The sequence below is a fragment of the Archocentrus centrarchus genome, chromosome 21 (genome assembly GCF_007364275.1).
Source record: "Archocentrus centrarchus isolate MPI-CPG fArcCen1 chromosome 21, fArcCen1, whole genome shotgun sequence".
Taxonomy (NCBI): Eukaryota; Metazoa; Chordata; class Actinopteri; order Cichliformes; family Cichlidae; genus Archocentrus; species Archocentrus centrarchus.
Genome location: NC_044366.1, coordinates 29820638 through 29831512, shown reverse-complemented (window position 1 = coordinate 29831512; position 10875 = coordinate 29820638). Strand labels below are relative to the sequence as shown.

Genomic DNA, 10875 nt, shown 5'->3' with positions numbered 1-10875 from the left:
TTCATTCTGCTTAGCCTGTCGGTACCTGTCAGCTGCCTCCAGAGTCCCACAGGCTAGCCCAGTAAGACTCCTTCTTCAGCTTGATGGCTCCCTTCACCTCCGTTGACCACCATCTGGTTCGGGGATTACCACCACAACAGGCACCAACAACCTTGCAGTCACAGCTCTGAGCAGCAGCCTCAACAATGGAGGTGTGGAACATGGTCCATTCGGACTCAATGTCCTCAGCCTCCCTCAGAATGCTGTCAAAGTTCTGCTGGAGGTGGGAGTTGAAGATCACACGGAGTGGGGCCTATACCAGGCATTCCCAGTGCACCCTCATAAAACGTTTAGGTGTGCTGGGTCTGTCCAGTATCCTCCCCCGCCACCTGATCCAACTCACCATCAGATGGTGATCACTTGACAGCTCAGCTCCTCTCTTCACCCGAGTGTCCAGAACATACGGCTGCAGATCTGGTGATACGATTACAAAATCGATCATCGACCTAGGGTGCCCCCACTGCCATGTGCACTTATGGACATCCTTATGTTCGAACATGGTGTTGGTTATAGACAAACTGTGGTTTGCACAGAAGTCCAATAACAAGACACCATCCTGGTTCAGATCGAGCAGGCTGTTCCTCCCAGTCACGCCCCTCCAGGTCTCATTATCATTGCCCACATGAGTGTTGAAGTCCCCCAGCAGGATGATGGAGTCACTGGATGGAGCACCCTCAAGCACCCCACCCAGCGACTCCAAAAAGGGTGGGCACCCTGAACTGTCATTTGGCGCATTAGCGCAAACAACAGTCAGGACCTATACCCCGGCCCAAAGGTGCAGGGAAGCAACCCTCTCGTCTACCGGTGAAAACTCTGACGTACATGCAGCAAGCCGGGGGATACAAGAATACACACCCGCCGCCTCTCCCTCTGGGCTGCTCCAGACTGAAACAGAGACCAGCCCCTCTCTAGGAGACTGATTCCAGAGCCCAGGCCATGCGCTGAGGTGAGCCCGACTATATCTAGCCGGTATCTGTCAACCTCACACACTAGCTGAGGCTACTTCCCCACCAGAGAGGTGACATTCCATGTCCCAATAGCCAGTCTCGATAGCTGGCAATTGGTCCACCCGGGCCTCAGCCCTTGGCCACCGCCCCAAAAACACTACGCATGATGCCTCTTGTGGGTGGTGGGCCTACAGAAGGGCGGGTCCATGTCACCTCTCCGGGGTGCACCCGGCCGGGCACCACAGGCTAATGATTGGCCACCAGATGCTCTCCCTCGGGCTCCCTCCCTAGGCCTGGCTGCAGGTTGGGGCCCCGGTAACCCTATCCCGGGAAGTGTAAACAGTTCCCTTGTTGCCATTTCCATAGGGGTCTTCTGAACACCTCTTTATCTGGCCCCCCACCCAGGACTAATTTGCTATGGGACAAGCCCCCAGACAACATAGCTCCTGGGATCACAAACTCCTCCACCATGATAAGGTGGCAATTCACATAGGAGCATCATCAAACCAATAAATAAATAAACCAATAGATAAGTATATACATGGCTAACTAAAGCAGAGATTGGCCATGGATGTGGTCAAATAGTGAGTTTCTCTGAATGACTGGGCGTCCACACAGGAAACAAATAGTGATATAGAGACCAGAGACCACAGAAGCTCAATGTAACTGTCAAGTAACTGTCAGGTTTGGGCTGTGGCAAGCGTGGCAGAGGACCCCAATGCAGGACTCAGACGAGGAGTTTGAAATTCCTTAAAGCTTTATTTATAAAGCCTGGCTTGACATAGGACATAGCTTGACGTAACTTGAAGCATAGACATGAACTCGAAGCATAAACATGAACATAACGCACACAGCAGTATGGAAGCTCGTTTCCGCCACTAAAAAAAAAAAAATCGCCATCCATAACTCGAAATTTCAAGAAAATAACTCAAAATTTTGAGTTATTAACTCGAAATTTTGAGTTAATAACTCGAAATTTCAAGAAAATAACTCAAAATTTCGAGTTAATAACTCGAAATTTTGAGTTAATAACTCGAAATTTCGAGTTAGCAAAGCCAATCAAGATGCGTGGTGATGGTACGTCATTTCCTTGTTACGGAAATAAAACCCGGAAGACACCAGTTATCAATGCTACAGCTAAGCTACCAGTACAGATCCGATCATGAATGAGCAAATTGCTAAGTACTTTCAGCGAGGATTTACAAACGATGAAATCCTTGCGTTATTAGCTGAATCACATGGCATCATTATCAGCAAACGCACCCTCGAAAGGATCTTACACAAGAACAGACTTTGGCGCAGAAAGAACAAAACTGAGGTGGAAGAGGTGGCGGCTTTTATACAAGCGCAACCGGAAAACTCAGGTCAGTCACATGGATATCGCTGGATGCACCAGAAGTGTTGGATGAATGGAATTGTGACTGACAGAGAAACAGTTCGTCTTCTGCTCCGTTTACTCGACGGTGAAGGTGTGGATTTAAGGTCCCGTAGACGACTGCGGAGGCGAGTGTATCATAGCAGAGGCCCCAACTATGTGTGGCACATCGACGGATACGATAAGCTTAAGCCATTTGGAATTGCAATAAGTGGATGTATTGACGGCTTCTCAAGGAGCGTTATATGGCTTGAAGCTTACAAGACAAATAATGACCCCAGAGTGATTGCTGGTTACTACATGGATGCCGTGATTCAACATGGTGGATGCCCTGATCGAGTGAGATTAGATTTAGGAACAGAAAACGTCCATGTGGCCCAGATGCAAAGGTTTTTACATTTTTCAGACAGTGATTCAGAAACTGATCATGTCACTTTTGGAGCAAGTACAGGAAATCAGCATGTTGAAAGATGGTGGCTAATCTTACGAAGTCAGTGTGTCCAGTACTGGATCGACCTGTTTGACAAACTAAGAGAGGATGGACACTTCTCAGACTCGTTCTTGGACAAATCATTGGTCCAGTTCTGCTTTCTTCACATTATACAGGTGAGTTTACCTACTGATATCTGTTGTAACTGACTGTTTTAGCAGCATACATGGCCTTTGGCATATTGCTGAAATACTGTATACATTAAAGTACACATGAAAATTATAGTTTTAAATCTGATCTCTTTTTTCAGATAAATATATTAAAATGAATATCAAGGTACACATATTACAAATTCATTATGTGGGTTTATATGTGTCTCTGAAATTGATCATTTATAGTGGGCCAAAACTAATAAATAAATAAGAATTCAAATCCCCATATTATACATATACAGTTTTAGCTAAAAATAAATTAAAATGCATACATCATGATCTAAGCCACAACTGTGCCTATGTATATACATTAACATGTTGTGCATTGTACTGTGTATAACTGTGCATGTGACAAATAAACACTATCTTAATCTTAAAAATAGTGAAATTAGAACAAAGTTTGCATTACAAAGGTACAATAATGGTGTCACGTAATCTAACATAATTTATGCAGAAGTTAGTTGTTTTTTGTACATGTTTAAATTAAAAATGTTACTTGTGTGTATTTTTGTCATCAAGGAGGAATTAAACGAAGTTGCTTTGGCTTGGAACGACCACAGAATACGCCCAGTCCACAACTCCCGCAGTCCTCATGGTCGACCGTCTTTTATGTATGCCCTCCCAGACATCTATGGAGCGAGAGACTGTCTCCAGCATGTCAATATGGAGAAAGTTGAAGCCTGCCTTGAAGAATGTGTGTTCAAAGACTTTCCATGTGATGAGGATGTCTTTCATCTCTGTGTAGAACTGATGGCTGAACATGCTCTGGGCTTCACAAATGATGTGTTTGATACAGTGGATCTGTATGTACAACTAAGGCAGCTCATGCTTGCTCAGTTGGAGACATTGCCTTAAAGGTTATACCTATTTATGCATTTGACAGAGCTGTTGAAAGCACATGTCCTTTAACCTTTGTGCTTCCTTAGGAACAGTTAGTCCTCTGGCTTAGAAGAATAAAAATTAAAAAAAAAAAAGTAATTCACACTGTATAGTATATAGAGTATAGTGTATAGTGTGAATTACTTTTTTTTTTTTTTTTTATTCTTCTTATTTATATGTGTGTGTATATATGGTTGCAGGTACAAAATACATTTCACTGTGCATTGTACTGTGTATAACTGTGCATGTGACAAATAAACACTATCTTAATCTTAATCTAGTCTTTTTTTTTGTTGTTATTTCTACAGTAATTGTTGTCTGCACAAAGAGAACATCCCAGTTTTTTCATGTACAAAGGCTTAAATCTTACACATGCTGCCTGTCAAACCTGGTATTTGGAGATCATTAAGGTAAGTGATATGTCTCATGGTGGATTTATGATTTTAGCTTTCTGAAGATATTTTTTTTAATCCTTGTTCACTTGTATCTCATTTTTGATGTCTCTTAATTTTATTTTTTCTGATAATGTTAAATTACTAATTTGGTTGTCTAGATTTTTTTATATAGAAAATCTAGCTTATAGATGAGCTTAACTAAGCAAGGTGATGATTGTCTGTCCAAAAATATATATAAAAATGAACTGAGCTCTGTCATTGTAGTCTCCTTGAATACTTTATTATAATACACAAATCTCAAAAACAGGGACACTTAGCAATTAACATTTAATCCAGAGCAGTAAGTTAAAAAAAAAGTGACTACACAAATCAAAAATGTGCAAAACTTGTAAAATATCAAAGAATTTAAGATAAGAACAGGTAAAATGGCAAGATTTTACAAAGATGTCCTAAACTTTCTGAAATAAGAACATAGTGGCCTAAAATTCTATGAACCAAAAACATTAAGGTTTAAAGCTGAAAAAATGTTGGGGAAAAAAGTTAATAAGAAAAATCAGTCATGCAGTGCAATGAAAGAAGGGAGAAACAAGACTTTTATCCCTCCTGATACATCAAGAAACAACCCCCAGCTGAGCACTTGTTGATTTCACTTAAGTCCAAAATAAAAATATATCAATTATGCTTTATGGCCACTCATTTTAGCAACATAGTCACCATAACCCAGATGGCTGAATAGAGGTGCACAAAAAATAACTATTGAATTACTGGCATATAATATAAAACTGAACTTGTAAACATTAAAACTTGTGCATTATAATAGAACATGTTAGATATATTAACTATATTACTGCAGGGGTCTCAAACTGTAACTTCTGAGGAGCCACTATAATCTCACTTTATAACATTAGATAACTAAACTGTCAGATTTAAATTAAGTTTTTCCTTCTTTTTTTGGATTGAGTATGGCTAATGAAATTATAGAAAAAATTTATAAATGTGTAAAGATACTTTGATTTTTAACTTGGTATGCGCAGATGCTGAATGAGGCAATAGGAATTTTTATAAAAAGGCCTCCAGGCTGCCACTTTGACACCTCTGCAGAAGTGCATTAATCAAGTGTTTTCAAAACATATTGCCGTGTAATAAGAACACACACAAATAAATTCAAGTCTCTAATTTTGTACCTCAAGTTGAATTCAATTAGTGTTTCACCAATAACTTTCTCAGGAATCAGTTTTGAAACATGTGATTCACATTGTAACAGTTCTGTTTTAGTGCACAACTCAAATACAATCTCTTGTACAAATCTGTGGGTCCAGATCCAGTGTTTGTGAATTAAAGTATTAGATAATGTCCATGACCCACACATTGGATTCCAACACTCTGTTCATCTCAGAACTAAAATCAGGATAGCTGTCATAATTTATTGACAGCTCCAGTACACATCCACATGTGTGTGCCACAGGTCGCCTCTGGAAACCTTCAGTTCGTTAAATGCAACAATGATGTTCTTTCCAAGATATAAGTCTGAACCTGTGCAAAACCTAAGGAACAAGCACAAATGTTGCTTCTCAACATTCTTCACATATGTAGTTAGGTATTTCTGAATAACCTTCTGATGGGTCGTCATTGTTTCAGGAAAAGTGAAACACCCGAGAACCTTTCTCACATTTGGTTGGAGGGCTTCATATACTGAAGACAGATCACAAAGGCTTTCACCTGCAGTGCTGAGTGTTTTCGCCCACTGTTCGATGACATAGGCAGGCTCTTGGACAAGTGTTTTGTGTGCAAGCTCCATTAGGACTTCGGTAGCATTGCAGGCTGTTGGCATCCTTCTGCAGCTCTGGTTATCAAGTATGTCTACAAGTTCTTCTTGGTCCACACTGCTAAATCTGACTGCCACGCCTCTAACACTGTACGCTCAGATTCAGGCATGAACTTGAGAAAATTCTCCACAATATCACTCTTCACATATCCAAAGGCAGCTTGTTCCAGAATGGCAGGGGCAATTTTCACAGGGAGATATTTCTCTGTGGCCCATCCAAATGCAATGATTCTGCCCACACTCTCCCACTCCTGCTGCCCAAAATCATGCCTTAAGAAGGGCACTTTGTAAGCAGTTCCAGTGGTGCACTGGTCATAGAATTCCTTCCAGAATTCTGAAGACAGTCTCTTACAACTCCTCCATGATCATAAGCTTTTCAGGTGTTCCATCAGGCAGTACAAGCTGGATTTTAATGTCAACATCTTCGAGATCATTAGCACTAAAATGTGAAATGAGCTCTGGCATTACCTGCCCTCTGTGAACGACTAGTACTCTTTTCATTCTCTCACTGGTTGGGCCAGGTTGTGGAGTTAAAACCAGGGTGTCGTCCAAATTTATTGACTCACTGTCAGAGACGGGTCCAACAAAAACAATGTCACTGCTGTAAGAAGAGTTATCACTTACAGCCTGCATGGAAGAGAGTGAAAGGTTATTGTCTGTAGTGTCTACAGTTTGTGTCACATCAGGGCTGACTTGTTCAAAAGGAGCAAATGAAGAAAACTGTAGCAACAGTAAAAGAAGAGGAGTTTTGGTCTTGAGAAGATGATTGCAAACCTGGGCTGCTTTGGGTTTTTTTTGTGGTCAGGTAAAACCTAAGGATATTTAGTTTTGTAACATTGTACATTTCTCCAACTGTTAATCCACCATCAACTGTCATCTCTTGATAATCCTTTAGATCACATTCAAAATCTGTTAAGGGCCCCCCGAACATTTCCTCCATTTGGAAAGAACAGATCTTTTGCAACCTGTAATATGTCACTTTTCTTAGCGTCCTTGCAAATTACCATTTTTCTTGTCCCTCCTCCTCGTCTAGCTCTAACCTGCTTGAAAACATCAGCATCTTCATCATAATGCATCCATCCTATTTCTATTTTTCTCTTTGTCTTCAGAGCATTTCTTTTATGGGTTGGTTCTGAATGTTCTTGCGCTGTGCTGCTGCCATCTTCAGATGTTTTTCTTTTGGACAATTTGGTTTTCAGACGTTCAAAAAGCGTCGACTTTCGGCTGTTGCCCTGCCGTCTGCAAAATCCAAATACTGCAAGGCGATCACCATATGATGGTAGATAAGTCTTCAGCTCCTCATCTGACATCAGATTTATAACACTGGCATCGATCTACAGAGGGAAAAATAATTCACTTTCACACACACACACACACACACATATATATATTTGAAAATACAATTATATATTGAATGAAAAAAGTAGTATTTAAAAGAAAAAAAAATTAGAATTATGTACCTTCTCATTCTCCAGGGTTTGTATTATTTCCTCAGAGACTTCTCTTCGTCTCAAGAAGTCAGTCAGGTCTTCCATGCTGTAAACAAGTATGTACAAATGATCACTTATGAATCCACCATATGATCATCAAGTCTCGGTGTCTAGTGTACTTAATGTAGTTGAGAAGCTTGTAATATAACTTCCTGGGTAATATACCTTCCCTGCAATTAAACACTAATCAGTGGTTCTCAAATTGTGGGGCGAAATGTCATGACAGGTGGGATGCGAATGACCTGGGAGAAAAGTCATGCGGAACATACGTTGAACATCTGATTTATTTTCACAGCGGAACGAGGAAACGTTAGCAGCTACGTTAGCACGGCGACTAGCCAAGCCAAGCTGTGCACATAGTGCCGTCATGCCGCCACTTCAACATCGACCCCCAGACCGATCTTAGCGTGTGGTGTTAAAATATTTCATATAAGTGAGGCATAACGGAAAAAATCTGCACTGATTACATACCTTTTAGATAGTTACCACTCGTTAGACTACATCTCTACCTGAAAACCCTGGCGACAATGCAGCACAGTCTCTACCCGAGTGCGGCTGTGCCCTGTGCTTCCGGTAACAAGGAAATGACGTTCCTGCATCCGTTCCTGCATCCTGATTGGCTGTGCTAACTCGAAATTTCAAGTTAATATCGCCATCTGTAACTCGAAATTTCGAGTTAATAACTTGAAATTTCGAGTTATTTTCTCGAAATTTTGAGTTAATAACTCGAAATTTTGAGTTATTAACTCGAAATTTCGAGTTATTTTCTCGAAATTTCGAGTTATTTTCTCGAAATTTCGAGTTAATAACTCAAAATTTTGCGTTACGGATGGCGATTTTTTTTTTTAGTGGCGGAAACGAGCTTCCATACAGCAGAGAACAGACGACGTTGCGACAAGGAACTAAACAACACAGACCTTAAATACACAAAGGGATAACGGGGGAAAAGGAAACAGGTGAGAACACAGGTGAACGAAATACACTGATGAGACAAGGGGAAGTAAAACCTAAACACAAAGCACAAAGAACATAAGATCGTCAAAATAAAACAGGAAGTGACCTAACCAAATACATACAGACTTAACAAAGGGGGACTGACACACAGAGGGAATGAGAACATGACCAACTAAACACAAGACATGAGACAAGGGAGAGACACTAAGAGAAACACAGGGAGAACTAAACCAGAGCTAAGGGAAAGGGAACCTAAACACAGAAGGGCCAAGACTTAGACAACACACACAGGAGCACAGGGAAGACCAGGACTAACATGGAAAACTAAACAAAGGCAAAATACAATCCTAATAATAAACTATAACCAAAACTAGAAATAGAAATAGAACAAAACAGAACTTCACAAAAAGAACTCAAAACACTGGGCCACTGGCCCAGGATCAAGACAGTAACTGCTGGCGATGTGAAGTGGGTGAACCCCAAGTTAAATTTCTCACCCCCGAGGCAAGTGAGTTAAGCAAGTACCAGTGGAAGTTCAGGAAACTTAATATATGATGGGGTAGTAAATACATTACAGGATTACCTGGGCAACCAGAGCCTGGAATGTCCACTAGTAATCAATCAGCTACAAAGTTATGCATGATGAGTGACTCTTTTTATTTGGACAGAGCTTGTAAGAAGTGACCCAGAAGAATCTGCTTGGCCATTCGACTATTGATGAAAACAAAAAAAAAAAAAAAGGTACAGATCCTATAAATGTAGTCTTTGTAATGAAATATGTAAGATACACATTTTATGAGCCATCTTATAGATGATGCTATAAGTTTTTGTGTGTCAGGTCCATGACCCAGCTATCATAGGGCAAGAGGCAGGGTACACCCTGCACAGATTGCCAGCCTGTCGCAGAGCTAACACAGAGACAGACAACCATACACATTCACAAATTGCCTATGGGCAATTTAGAATCACCAGTTAACCTAACCCCACTGACTGCATGTGTTTAGACAGTGGGAGGAAACTGGCATACCTGGAGAAAACCCACACAAACACGGGGAGAACACCACCCCAGACAAGGTGGAATTGAACCTAGGCAGTTCTGGCTGTGAGGCAGCAGTGCTAACCACTACGCCACTGTGCTGTGATGTTGAGTTTAGTTTTATGCAAGCTCATTAAAACTAATTCCTTTAAATTACACTGAAGAGTTAGAAGATTCAGCCATTTTACCTTGAAAAAAATGTATACTTTATTTTGCAGTAATCAAACTCCATAATGATATGATGGATCACACAAACCTACATACAAATCAAACAGAACATAATTAACTCAGAGCTACAATTGTAAGCTTTTGGTGCCAATCTAGCTTAAAGATGCAAATATCTTTTTTGATATTTTTTCATATATATAATATATTTTAAACCCCATTTCAGTTACACACAGCCACATTATATGGTTTTGAAAACACATCAGATCTCAATGTAGAAAAAAATTATGCTGGATATCCATACTGATACAGTAATGTGTTCAGAATGAAAGGCTGCCACACTGAAGATGAAGACCCTGAAAATCAAAGTGAAAAAATTAGGTGTCAGGTGTAACCTGGGTTACACGGGTTAGGCCATTTGGATGAAATTTCATTGCAGCAACTCAAAATAGTACTCAGTGTGATTGGCATCCATGTACTTGTATGGGGTTGGGCATTGTCATGAACCAGGAAGAACCCAGGAACTACTGCACCAGTGTAGGATCTAACAATGAGTCCAAGGATTTCATCCTGATAATGGCCTTCAGGGTACTGTTGCCAAGTCTGTAGAGGTCTGTGCAATATGCCTCAGCAGACCATCACTGACCCACCACCAAACCCAGCTGTTGAGTGGTGTTACAGGCAACGTAATGTTTTCCATGACTTTCGTGTTTGTCAGATATCCTCAGAGTGAACCTGCTCTCATCTGTGAAAAGCACAGGTGCCACTGGTGGACCTGCCAATCCTGATATTCTGTGACAAATGCCAATCAGGCTTCACAGTGCCAGGCAGTGAGCACAGGGCCCACTAGAGGACATCGGGCTCTCAGGCCACCTTCATGAAGTCTCTTTGGACATTCATCAGTGGCCTACTGGTGGTCATTTTGTAGAGCTCTGACAGTGCTCATTCTGTTATTCCTTGCACAAAAGAGCAGATACCAGTGGGGTTAAGGACCTTCTACGGCCCTGTCCAGCTCTTCTAGCGGAACTGCCTGTCTCCTGGAATCTCCATCTCTTGAGACTGTGCTGGGAAACTTTCTGGTAACTTTCTGGTCACATCCAGGAGGAGTTTGACTAATTGTGCAACCTC

The 10875-nt window shown here is 41.1% G+C and overlaps 1 long non-coding RNA gene across 2 annotated transcripts; it reads right to left on the bottom strand.

The window, feature by feature from the left end:
• Nucleotides 1–6829: 6829 nt before the first annotated feature.
• On the bottom strand, nt 6830–8190 carry LOC115800088 (uncharacterized). 2 transcript variants are annotated; one of them, XR_004021638.1, is made up of 3 exons: nt 8064–8190; nt 7563–7638; nt 6830–7458 (listed from the first exon to the last, which is right to left on the bottom strand). It is a non-coding gene; the product is annotated as an uncharacterized LOC115800088 (long non-coding RNA). The 2 variants fall into 2 exon arrangements; XR_004021637.1 differs by having other exon boundaries at nt 6830–7436.
• Between the last annotated feature and the right edge of the window lie 2685 nt (nt 8191–10875).